We start from the raw sequence: 12,931 nt of genomic DNA on the forward strand, positions 1-12,931 counted from the left end.
CTCTTCAAGGCGTGGATTTTATAAAGAATAGTTTTTCAAGGACTCTTCAAGGCGTGGATTTTATAAAGAATAGTTTTTCAAGGACTCTTCAAGGCGTGGATTTTATAAAGAATAGTTTTTCAAGGACTCTTCAAGGCGTGGATTTTATAAAGAATAGTTTTTCAAGGACTCTTCAAGGCGTGGATTTTATAAAGAATAGTTTTACAAGGACTCTTCAATGCGTGGATTTTATAAAGAATAGTTTTTCAAGGACTCTTCAAGGCGTGGATTTTATAAAGAATGGTTTTTCAAGGACTCTTCAAGGCGTGGATTTTATAAAGAATAGTTTTTCAAGGACTCTTCAAGGCGTGGATTTTATAAAGAATAGTTTTTCAAGGACTCTTCAAGGCGTGGATTTTATAAAGAATAGTTTTTCAAGGACTCTTCAAGGCGTGGATTTTATAAAGAATGGTTTTTCAAGGACTCTTCAAGGCGTGGATTTTATAAAGAATAGTTTTTCAAGGACTCTTCAAGGCGTGGATTTTATAAAGAATAGTTTTTCAAGGACTCTTCAAGGCGGGGATTTTATAAAGAATAGTTTTTCAAGGACTCTTCAAGGCGGGGATTTTATAAAGAATAGTTTTTCAAGGACTCTTCAAGGCGTGGATTTTTCAAGGACTCTTCAAGGCGGGGATTTTATAAAGAATAGTTTTTCAAGGACTCTTCAAGGCGTGGATTTTTTAAAGATTTTTTTTCTAAGTTCCACAACTCATTTTTATTTTTCGAGTGTGTGTCGAGGTCATCAGCTGTTTGAAGGTATATAATTATGTATTTAATTTGTGTCTCCCCCCGACGAGAAAAAGAACATCCCTAGCACCAATCGTTGAAAGCGTTCGTTATTCACATCCGTTGTAATTCAGCAAATGAACGAACGCTTTGGCAAATTTGTGGTATCGGAGTGTGGGTGCGTTTTTAAACACTGCTGCGTAAAGTTGTTCACAGCAATGCCGCTCGTTCGTTCGTACGTTTAATTGCTTTAAGGATAAATTACACAACTGCTGATAGAAACAAAACAGGGAACAAGTTGTGTTCCTTGTTAACTACTTATGGCGTTGTGAGTGTTTGTCTGTATGTGGGTGTATGCGCCCACCTAACAAGACGTTTAAAAGTTATGACAAACAGCAGCAGCCGCTGTCGAAGGAGGAGGAGGCGTCGTGAGAAATTCCATTGGAGTGCTGTTTTAAATTCAAGTTGAGTGTATTTAAATTTCAATATGAGGTTTAATTTTATTGTTTTGGTGTTTGTTTAAAATGAAATTATTACACCATGGAGTTAAATGCTTTGGCATTTTGCACATTCTCTTTAGGAAACCTTGTGGCCGGGTTGGTATGTTTTGGACTTTTAAATGGGAAATTTAAGGTTTGGAAAATTTAATAATTTAATAAAGAAGAATCCTCAAACAGTAAGGTGGACGCATTTAAAAAATTTAATAATATTTCCTAGATCAGTTTTCAGAAAAAAAGAAATAACAAGAAAAACGTTAGCAGGAGCAAATCGAGATATACAGATTGAAGTCCGGAAATATTACCAACGAGTAAAACACCAAACCGAAGGCTTTGGGGTAGACACATCCTCCTGTAGATGTAGATGAACATGGGAACCTGGTGACAGATACAGACAGCGTGTTGAGGATCTAGAAGGAGCATTTGCAAAGCTTCTGCTATCTAATAGTGGCGGTGAAGAAGATACCACAGAGCCATGCAGAGTAGCAATTAATCGACTGAAGAACAATAAAGCAGCATGTGCCGATGGTTTACTAGTCGAACTATTCAAGACCCGTGGTCAGATGTTGATCCGGAGCATGCACCAGCTGATTAATACAATTTGACTAAAGGAATGCATGCCCAATGATTGGAACCTCAGCATCCTGTACGTGCACAAAAAGGAGACAAGACGATATGTGCAGCCTCTAGGTGACTAGTTCCACCTTTCTTTCATCGCAAATAAAGTGCTATCGAGCACTTTATGTGTGAACGACTAAAGCCAATGCGGCTTCAGACCTGACAAATCCACAATTGACCAGATTTTAACTTTGCGCCAAATACTGAGAAAGACCTACGAAAAACATATCGACACATACCACTTAACCGTTCAGATGTGTTCAAAACCATGCCAGGGTTCGCGATTGCTGCAAAATTAATACGGCTGTGGAGGATAACATTAACTAGCACGGAGTCAGCAGTTAAAGTCGGAAAGGACCTATCGGAGCCCTTCAATACCGAACGAGGACTCAGACATGGTGACAGTTTGTTGTGTGGCCTTTTATACACCTCGGTACCGCCATAAACAAAACTACTAACATCCGGAGAAGAATATGTTTTGCCATTCAAAAACAAGGCCACCTCTCGCCAGACCAAACTCACACTCTACAAGACGTGCTATTATATGGATCTGATACTACCAGTGCTGTTATATGGATCTGAAGCATGTGCACTTGCGTAAGCTGATGAGGCAGCTCTTGGAATGTTTGGGAGAAAAATTCTGCGAAAGATCTATGGGCCGATCGTTGACGGTGGATATTACCGTCGCAGCGACTACTTTGGCTAGGTCATGTGGTGAGAATGGATGAGGATATAAAAGCGTGACAAGTGATGGTTCACGCAGAAGGGGAAGGTCACGAATCCGATGGAAAGATCAAGAGGAAGTGAATATTTCGGAACATGGGCTTCCAAATTGAAAGAGCTGCGCACAAGACCGACGCGCCTGGAAATCTTTTTTAAGCTCGGCTTATTGAACAAATGATCTGTTATAAGCTAGCTAAGTAAGTAAGGATTCTCATAGGATAGTACCGATATTACGGTGAATCCTATTGTCCGGCATTTTGGGGACATTTAGATATTTTGGATTCATTTGACTGTTAGTTTTTTGGCTTATCGCCATATAACGATACAATCCCATTTTCGGTATATTTAAAGTTTCAAAAACATTTTCCCCCCAAAGTAACTGCAATTTGTCTTTGGGATTTTTTGTAGGAGAGAATTGTGAATATATGAAGATGTTTTGACATAACTCCCATATATACGGTTCCGTGCATAATTTCCCCACAAAAAATTGTAAATATCGCTTCGCTTTTTCTGGTACCGCGCCAATTTTCTTAACCGTATTTTTAGTTCGAATTCGCTGAGATTTAGTACATTGTGTTCATATTGGGAACTTAAAGTATAAATATGGGTCCATTTTTTCTGTTAGTCCACATATAACGGTACTTGTCGATATTTTGATATTTCGAGCGCGTATTTCAACCGAATTCGCTGTATTTTGCTATTTTTATGGTAATTCCAAAAATTATTAACATTCGCTCCCTTTTAGGGGTAGTCCCAATGACCCTTGTTTATATTAACCCTTTGAACCCCGAATTTTTTCCCGCGATCTTAGAACAAATTCCTGTTCACAGATTTAATGCAACTATCCTAAATAGGATATGCACAAAATTCGACATCGCTACATCCTTGCTTTTGGGAGATACAGTACATTCTTTCGGATGAATTAAAGTCCAATATCAAGAAAACCAAATGCAAAATCGACAAATTTTTTTTTTATATTATTCTCTATATTCATTTTCACAAGAATCAAAAATAATTCTGATGGCAGAAGTCGTACAATATGAATACGAAGCGATTTAAATAATTTGGACTGTATACGCAAATTAGTACTGTACACAAATTTACCCTCTTCTCTATATTAAAAAGCTCATAACTTTACTAAAATTTTGAATATTTTTGATTTTTCTTTTGATATGTGTCGTCCATAATCAGGTCTTGACATATAAATTCCAAATAATTTTAATTTACTTGCTGCATATTAAATATAAGCTCTAAAACATTTTGTTGCCTGTGGGCAACTTTGGGCCACAAAGGGTTAAAATAGTATATGATTTTTCCACGATTTAGGGTTGTCCCCATATATAGCATGGGGGAAATTCTGTATTCAAAATTTTCAGTTTATACCCTAAAAATCGAAGACGTTTTAGCCTGTTGTAATTATTAAACCTTCAGAGATATCGATATAAAGCCTTCAGAGATATCGATATATCGGTCCTACCGATTTTCAACATCTTTAATATTTAGCGTAAAGGAAAGTATTGAGATGTAAAAATGTCAGTTTCGAAAGTGATAAGTCCCCATGTTCGGTAATTCCTACACGATGTAATCAATATTGGTCCAGCCTCCAGGAACCTACACATAAAATTTTATTTCTGCAATGTAAATGTTCATATTGAACCAGCAGCTTCCATCCCACCCCGAAATAACTTTGCCCTCTAAATTGCAGTATTTGAGAGATTTTATTTTTACCCCACCATGCGTCGTCAAAATCGATCCACATTTTTGGGGTTTAGATTTTAGGAAAAATCTCTATAAAAATTGCTGAAATTTGTATTTGGTGTCCATTATGGTTAAGAACAATCGCTTGTTACAATTGTTGGTAAAGGTATACTTTTTGGTATGTTCCCTATATTTTCATTTCAAGTTACTATCAGTTACTATCAGGCCCATATAAGGTGGGACATATAGTTCAGCTGATTATAACGTTTTCTGTCTGAGGATATATTGCAGAATTTTCTCCATCTATAGGTTGTGGTCACTTTTTTCACCCTACACAACTATGTTGTCAGGGTATTATAACTTTGTGTAGCCTCAAAGTTTGTAACGCCGCGAAATATTGGTCCTAGACCCACCTTTAAGTATACCGATCGTCATATCTCGACTAGCTGAGTCGATCTAGACATGTGTGTCCGTCCGTCCGTCTGTCCATTATAATTTGTAAACACGATACAGGCCACAGTTATGGACCAATCTTTACGAAATTTTGCATGTAGAATGGGTTCTGACCAATGAAGACCCCTATTGTTTTTGGAAAGGTCGTTTAATATTTAGGGGATGAAATGGACCAAAAACTTTATTTTTTTTCGATTTTTCTGGTCGCTCCATAGGCCGCAATTATAGCCCAAACACCGCGAATTTTTGTATGGGGAAAGGAATTGGGCCAAAGAATAGGCATGCCTGATTTGATAAAGATAGGTCAATATTTAGCGGGTCAAATGGACCCTGACTTTTGTATGAAAAATGGCAAAATTTGTATTCTATGGCGTATATATTTGCCCCTGAAGGACCTAGACCAGAGAAGTTTAAATTTTAATTGAATTTTAATTGAATTTAAATTGGTACCAATTAGATGGTCGTATGTCCTCAGATGTGGGAGTTACACTTAAATATTTACAGGTGCTTACGTATTCAGACATTATTTAGTAACCCATTACCACACTAAACGGCGGAAATATAGCGCTGATGGCTTTAAAATTTTCCATGAGATTCCAATTATGGTCAAGGACAACGCCTATAATTTTCGGTTATGATCAGATAATAATTTTGGGATGAAGTGGACCGAAAACTTAACTTTTTGTGTTAACGCAAAGTTAGATTTTCATGGAAGTTGTGTAGGGTATCATATGGTCGGCCCCGTCCGACTATACTGCTCCGCTCACTGGTTTATTTTTATTTCTTTATAAAAACAACAAACTGGGATTCCGCCTAAATATTTTGCAAAAACAGAAGTTCAGATTCTATACTAAAATATTTGAAAAAAAATTATTTTGAATATAATGTTAGGTCAGAAGACAAAAGAGTCAATACTTCCAAACAGAAGAACTTTCTTAAGGTTTCTTGAAATACTCCCTGAGGTACAAGTCCAGCTGATTATAAAGTTTGCTGTTAGAGAAAATATTGCGGAATTTTCTCCATCTATAGGTTGTGGTCACTTTTTTATAAACGAATTTTGGTATTGATGTTTAAGGCTGTAGCTTCCGTCATTTCGTATGGATGAATGAATGGAGTTTTCCCAACATAGCATCTCTGTTTTCTTTTAGACCTTCTTGAGGTTGCACGCATTATTAACCCTTAACGAACCCAAAGAAACCACATTTCGTTAGCTTTCTCATTCACATTTCCCCAACTACTTTTCAATTTTCCCAAGATTTGCCTAACATTTGCTGTTTTGCATTTCACAATAGTTATGAGAACAAAGGATATTTTTGTTAGGATTGTTAAACAAAAGAAAAAAGAATCAAATTGCCAGACACGAACTTAACTTCCATATAGACCAAAAAAATGAGTTTGCATTCTGTTTTCGATTTTTATAGTTATTGATTTTGTTGTACATTTTAGGGGTTTTTTATTTCAAATCTATAAAAGAAGAAAATTCAATTTGTTTTTTTTTTCATACTCTTTCACAAACAAAAAATGTGTGTATTTCCTTGTTAGGAATTACGTTTACACTTTCATTATCATCATTGGAAACTCGTTAAGAATTTTTTCCCGCAAACCAGACACATAAATATAGTCGCATTTGTATGCAGTAGAAATTAATTTTCTATTCTAGCAAATTAAGTAACACACAAGATTTTATAAATATTGAATGCTAACATTACTCCTGCGATGTCCACGTTTCCTTGGCTAGTCTTCTTTAATATTTTTCATTAAATCAAATCACTATTATTAAATTATTGAAAATAACAAATTTTCAATGATATAATTGATTTCTTGCCAAAAATTCTTAAGATTTTTTATTCCCTGCCAAAAAAGGCAACAGTTTTTTAATGTAAATTAATTAATAAAGTTATTCTGTATCGAATGAGAGACAGAGCAAATAATATACAAAGGCTATTTAAATGTTAATTAATTTAAATAAAAAAAGCAAGGAAAAATCAACGACAGTCAGCAGAGTAACGCCAATGAAGCTGAGCCCTGGCAGCGGTGGCGCCACAGCCACAGTTTATTAAAACTTAACAGAGATAATTAAATATTGCAAAAAAAGAAGATACGCAGATAAAGAAAACAACAGGCAACAAAACGCAAACTCTTAAATACGACAACTACTACAACGGTTGACTTTAAGTAAAACACCGCGTAAGCGTAAGGCAAGCGAGTAATTATGCAAATGCCTGCCAGAGTTCGTCGGAGTAACCGGAAATCTCGTAACCACGTAAAAGAAAATATTTTCACTATTAATTCTGTAGCAGAATATTACAAAAAAGTATGCCTTTGCTACTTTCCTTATGTTATTAATTATTCCAATTATTAAATTAATTTGTAACCTGAAGACCAGAAAATTAATTTAATAATCGAAATAATTAATAGCATAAGGAAAGTAGAAGCGATTTTTTTGTAATATTCTGCTTTATAGATGAGAAATATTCTCTTGGCTTTGAGGAGAGCTTTTCGGACATATTCGTAAAAAAGTTTATTTTCAAAGTAAATAGTGAAAAAATCGGGTTTTAACTAAACATCCCCAAATAGTATTTCTGAAATTTCAAATCTTTAAAATATATTCTCCACATGGATAAATCTCCATGGAAAGAACCTCCATCCTCCATGCTCTCAAGAGTTCTATTATTTTTTTTTCTGTTATTCTATTTAATTTTTATAATTAAAGACGGGTAAGGTGATCAAATATGCCAACATTAAGCTATAAAAAGTAAAATCGTCATTATGTTATATCCTCCTCCATCGTCCTGGACCTTTCAATCTTCAAGAAATTTTCCATGTAGGAAGGGTGCTGTCCAATGAAGACCCCTATGGTGTTTGCTAAAGATCGGTTAATATTTAGGGGATGAAATGGAACAAATAGTTAATTTTTTCGTGTTTTCTGGTCTCTCCAGAGGCCGCAATTATGACAGAATAAGCATGCCTGTTTTGATAGAGATCGGTCAATATTTAGCGGGTCAAATGGACCCTGACTTTTGTGTGAAAAATGAAAAAAATTGTATTCTATGGCGTATATATTTACTCCTGAAAGACATGGACCCGAGAAGTTGCTAGTATATCCAAGAGGAGTGGTGGACCTTTAAATTTATACAAATTAGAACGTCGTATTGGGATGAAGTGGACCGAAAACTTAATTTTTTGTGTTTTTTCGAGTCGATCTATTGACCACAATTGAAAGCCGAAATTGTGTAGGATATCATATGGTCGGCCCGTCCGACTATACTGCTTCGCTCACTGGTTTATCATTAAAGTAATTTTGCAATGCAAGAAAAACATAATAATCGTTTGGTGCCAAGTCCAGACGGTATGGCGGATGCATTAAATCTTCTCAACCAAGCTCCCGAAGTTTCTGGCGAGTCACTATATATGTGAGTGACCTAGCGTTGTCCTGGAGACCAATTCTGGTCGTTTCGGGTCAATTGTAAATGGTTTAAAGCCGTTTTATGGTCGATTTTTGGCTCCTGGGCGATGCTAGGATTGCTAACATGCCGGTCAACTTCGATAAATTCCCCGATTTTATCGACATTTTCAACGACCTTCGCGAGCTGCATCTTTAATATCAAAAATTACTGAAAGGAATCTACGAAACCAAGATAGCACATAATTGGATGTTACAGTATCGGAACCATAACCGCCATTCACAATTTTAGCCGCTTGGCTTGCATTTTCGCCTTTGCCAAAGAAAAACTGTAAAATGTACCGAATTTTCTTTTGTTCACTTACAATTTTAACACCCACAACTGAATGCACCAAACAAAAAATACCAACATAATTTTTTTTCTGCGAAATGTTACCCTTTCAACGAGCATAAATCTGAAATTGGTTGATCGATACTTTACGAGAGATCTATCAGTACAGCCATCTGCCGAAAAATAATGGATTTATTTATCTCCAACCTAAAATTCGCTGAAATTTTTGTTACTTGAATTCTTAAAAAGGGTACCCACCAATTTTCAGTTTTTGTGGGATTTTGACCGCATTTTTGCCCGAATTGGTTGTAATTTAGTACTTTGAGATCTTATTAGGTAGCAAATCTCTCCATTAAAAATTATAAATAAAGGTCCATTTATTCGGGTGGTACCATATAAGTGTACCCCCTTTTCCGTATTTTGGGGTTCTTACATGGACATTTGTTTTTTGTAGTCGTATATGGGAACAAATCTCCCTCCCAAAAACTTTTAATAATTGACGGCTTTTAGTTGTTTGATTTATTACGTGTTTTGGGTTTGGTTGTAAGACTTTATTTTAATAATTGTAGCTGTGGAGGATATCGAGAAAACATACTAGAACGTACGTTTAAGAATGAAGTATATCGACACGCATTTATGATCTTTCCCCATATAATGATACCTACCGATTTTCGGTATATTTAATATTTAGCGTAAAGGAAGGTATTGAGATGCAAAAATGTTAGTTTTCGAAATTGAGCTATATCTGTCCTCAATTAGGCATAGCACCTCATATAATGATAACTACAAAAGTTCGGTAATTCCTAAACGATGTAATCAACATAGGTCCCGCTTACGGTATAGCCTCCAGGGACGTACTCATACAATATTTTTCTGCAATGATAATTTTCACATTGAACCATCAGCTTCTTTCCAACCCCCTATAATAAAACCTGGGTTTATGGTAATGGCCTCATATAACTGTGGCCTCTAAATTGCAGTATTTTGGGGATGTTCTACCCTTGAAAAAAAGACACTTACAAAGCACATGACATTATCTTCATGATGTTCAGAATATAGCGACATTGTTTTAAGGGCGCATGGATTAAAAAGGCTATATCCAAAAGTCCCTAAAAAGATGCTGACCTTTATTTGATGTGGATTTTTAGTACTTTTCAGCGATTCAATATTTGCACTGCTTTTTCTATAACATGTGTTTATAGTATGTAGTATCATTAGTTCATCAGATTAATTTTGTGTATTACTTATTATATTTTTGACAAGGCGGAATTCGCTCGCGCTTCGTCATACATATTATGTCACCGTATTGAAATTTAAATTCATGACAGCGACCGCCTGCCCAAATACAATTAGGGTTGAAAAATTGTGTGTACACATCACTCAATTAAAACTCGTTTATTATTTTTGTTTTAATTTCTCATTTATTGTGTATTAGTACTGCTAGTTACTTCAAAGCGTAAAATTCGCATATGCTTTTTCCAGAATTTCTTTGTACAAATAGCAATTGTTATTCACCGTTTGTTGGACGGTTCGTCTCCTCTCTGATGAAACGGTTGGTCACATTCCCATTTAATTGGGACAAAATATACTTGTGAATTAATTTGAACACAACAAATAAAATTAATCTTAAGAATATTAGCTCTTAATTTCCCACCACTCATGTGGAAAAAAACACTCTTCAAACAAAATCTTTCAAAACTCAATCACTTTCCTATCTCTCTCTAGTAGAATTGTGAGATCATTGAAAAAAACTTACTTTCGAATTAGCCCTTTCTGCAAATAAAAGGGGTTAGTTCACAAACAGCAGAGGAGAATCCCCACAAAATGTGATCGTCTTTTTTTTGTATATCTTAAAGAATATCTTAAAGAAAAGCAGGTACAATCGGAATCACGTATAACAAGGGTCAAAGGACTAGCGAATTTTGTTGCTATAAGCAATATTCGTTATAAGCGATATCAAATGAGGAATAGATGCTTTTTGGTCAGCGTATCTGTAATCAAAGGTGTCGTTATGAAAGAATTTCAATGAATATTGTTTTTAAGACCGCTCTTAGGTTGAATGACAGATAACACAGTGCGGCAAGATTTTGGGGGATAATAGTCCTCGAAAACTCCAGAAGGAAAAAATTGACATCAAGGTCAAACTCATAAGATTATAGGTCCGGTCCTTAAAGACGTATTAATGGTATTTTCTCAATTTTGCCCGTGTCATGTTCGTAAACCCCTGCGTGTGTATGTATTTAAATAAATCCAATATATATATTTGTTTGCCAAATACGCCATATAACACCCGGATATTTAATTTTTTTCTATAATAGTTATTAACAAACAACAAAAAAGACGATTACAGATTCTCCTCTGCTGTTTTGTGTGAATAACCCCCCAATTTTTTACAGAATGGGGGGCATTCGAAGAAAGTATCTTTTTTTGGTGATCGCAATTCTAATGGAATAGGAAAGTGATCGTGTGTGTTTTATATGAAGTGTTTATCTTATATATTTTTTGGGTAACGTTTGGTTTTGTGTTTTCCACGTGAATGGGAAACTAAGAGTAACATTTTTACTTAAGAGTAACATGTGGGTACATATAGTATATATTAATTCACAAGTATAGTTTGCCACAATTAATGGAAATGTGACCAACCGTTTCATCACAGAGAAGATAAACCGTCCACTAAGCGTTGAATAACAATAGCTATTTGTACAAAGAAAATCTGAAAAAAAGATATGAGAATTATGAATGAATGACAACGTTCAAAACAGGAGAAATGAAAAAAAATGTAATAAACGTAATTTGAGACAAGTTACTGAGCAACTCACCCCTGCTCAGGGGTGCAGAACATGAGTAAACAGTCACGCCGTATTGTAGCTTAGCTTCGTAATAGCTGTAGATATTTTAAAAAATGAATGTAAGTGAATGTGTGTGACAAAGCGTTAAGCTTAGTGTCGTCAATTCAACAGGGTTAGAACTGGTTGTACTTTTGGCAATTAAATATTTTAGAAAATTAAACCTCTCAATAAAGATCAATTATAATAATAAACAAGTGAAAAAGACATTTAGTTCGGCCGGGCAGAACAAACCGATTTATGTAAACCATTATGTACACCCAATACAAATTTCAGCAATTTTAATTGGGATTTTTCTTAAATCTGAAAACCCTAAAACGTGGAGTTGTATGAGGCTATTCCTATAGAGGGTTCAATTTTTATTACATAATTCGGAATTAGCGAATATTTGGGGTTATCATTATATGCCTAATTAATGACCGATATAGCTCAATTTCGAACCCAATATTTAAGTTTTATATATCAATACTTTCCTTCAGGAGGTATCATTATAGGGGGAAGATGCCTAAATGCTGGTCGATATATTTCATCATCGTCAGGTTCGAGTATTTTTCATCACGATATCCTTAGAAGTGGGAATGATTACAACAGATGACTAAATCGTCTTAGATTTCCACACTTTGTAGAGTAAAAACTGACAATTTGGATTAACGAATATCCCCCATACTATGGTAGAATGCACCGACATGGGGAAATCCCCAACGCACGGAACAAATCAAATAACTGTTACGTGATACGGCCGCACTGTCACACCCTTCACCATTAGATGGGCCTTTTATATACCGAAAATAGGTCGTAAGGTTTGAGTTTTTTTATTACGATATCTTTAGAAAGCGGAAATTTGGCAGACATCATTCTAGGTTTAATTCAGTACGTTATGCCAAATTTCGTGGGATCGAGGCATATATAGGGACTTTGGTGCACCATTTTCATGAAATCGGACGAAACTATATATGGGAGCTATATCTAAATCTGGACCGATTTTCTCGAAACTTGGCAGACATCACTCTAGGCTCAATTCAGTACGTTACGCCAAATTTGGTGCAAATCGAAAGATATATAGGGACTTTGGTGCGCCACTTACATGAAATTGGACGAAACTATACATGGGAGCTATATCTAAATCTGGACCGATTTTCGCGAAACTTGTCAGACATCACTCTAGCCTAAATTTAGTACTTTATACCAAATTTCGTGTAAATCGACAGATATATGGGTCTTTGGTGCACCATTTATCTGAAATCGGACGAAAATATATATGTGAGCTATATCTAAATCAGAACAGATTTTTCCCAATTTCAATAGGGTTCGTCCTTTGGCCAAACAAATGAGCTGTGCCAAATTTCATCCAAATCGGATAATAAATGCGACCTGTACTTTGTTTACAATTTAACACCAAAAGACGGACGGACGGACATGCATAAATCGACCAGAAAAATTGGACCGATATTTATAAGCGAATTCGGTTAAAAAACGCGCTCAAGAACCCCAAAATACTGAAAATTGGGGGTAACCTTATGCCTAAACATGGACCGATATAGCCCATCTTTGAACCTGACATGCCTGCACACAAAAGACGACTCTATGCAAAATTTTG

Source organism: Musca vetustissima, unplaced genomic scaffold, assembly GCF_032173495.1.
Source record: "Musca vetustissima isolate MV318-11 ecotype Yass unplaced genomic scaffold, APGP_CSIRO_Mvet_v1 utg13423, whole genome shotgun sequence".
NCBI classification, from domain to species: Eukaryota; Metazoa; Arthropoda; class Insecta; order Diptera; family Muscidae; genus Musca; species Musca vetustissima.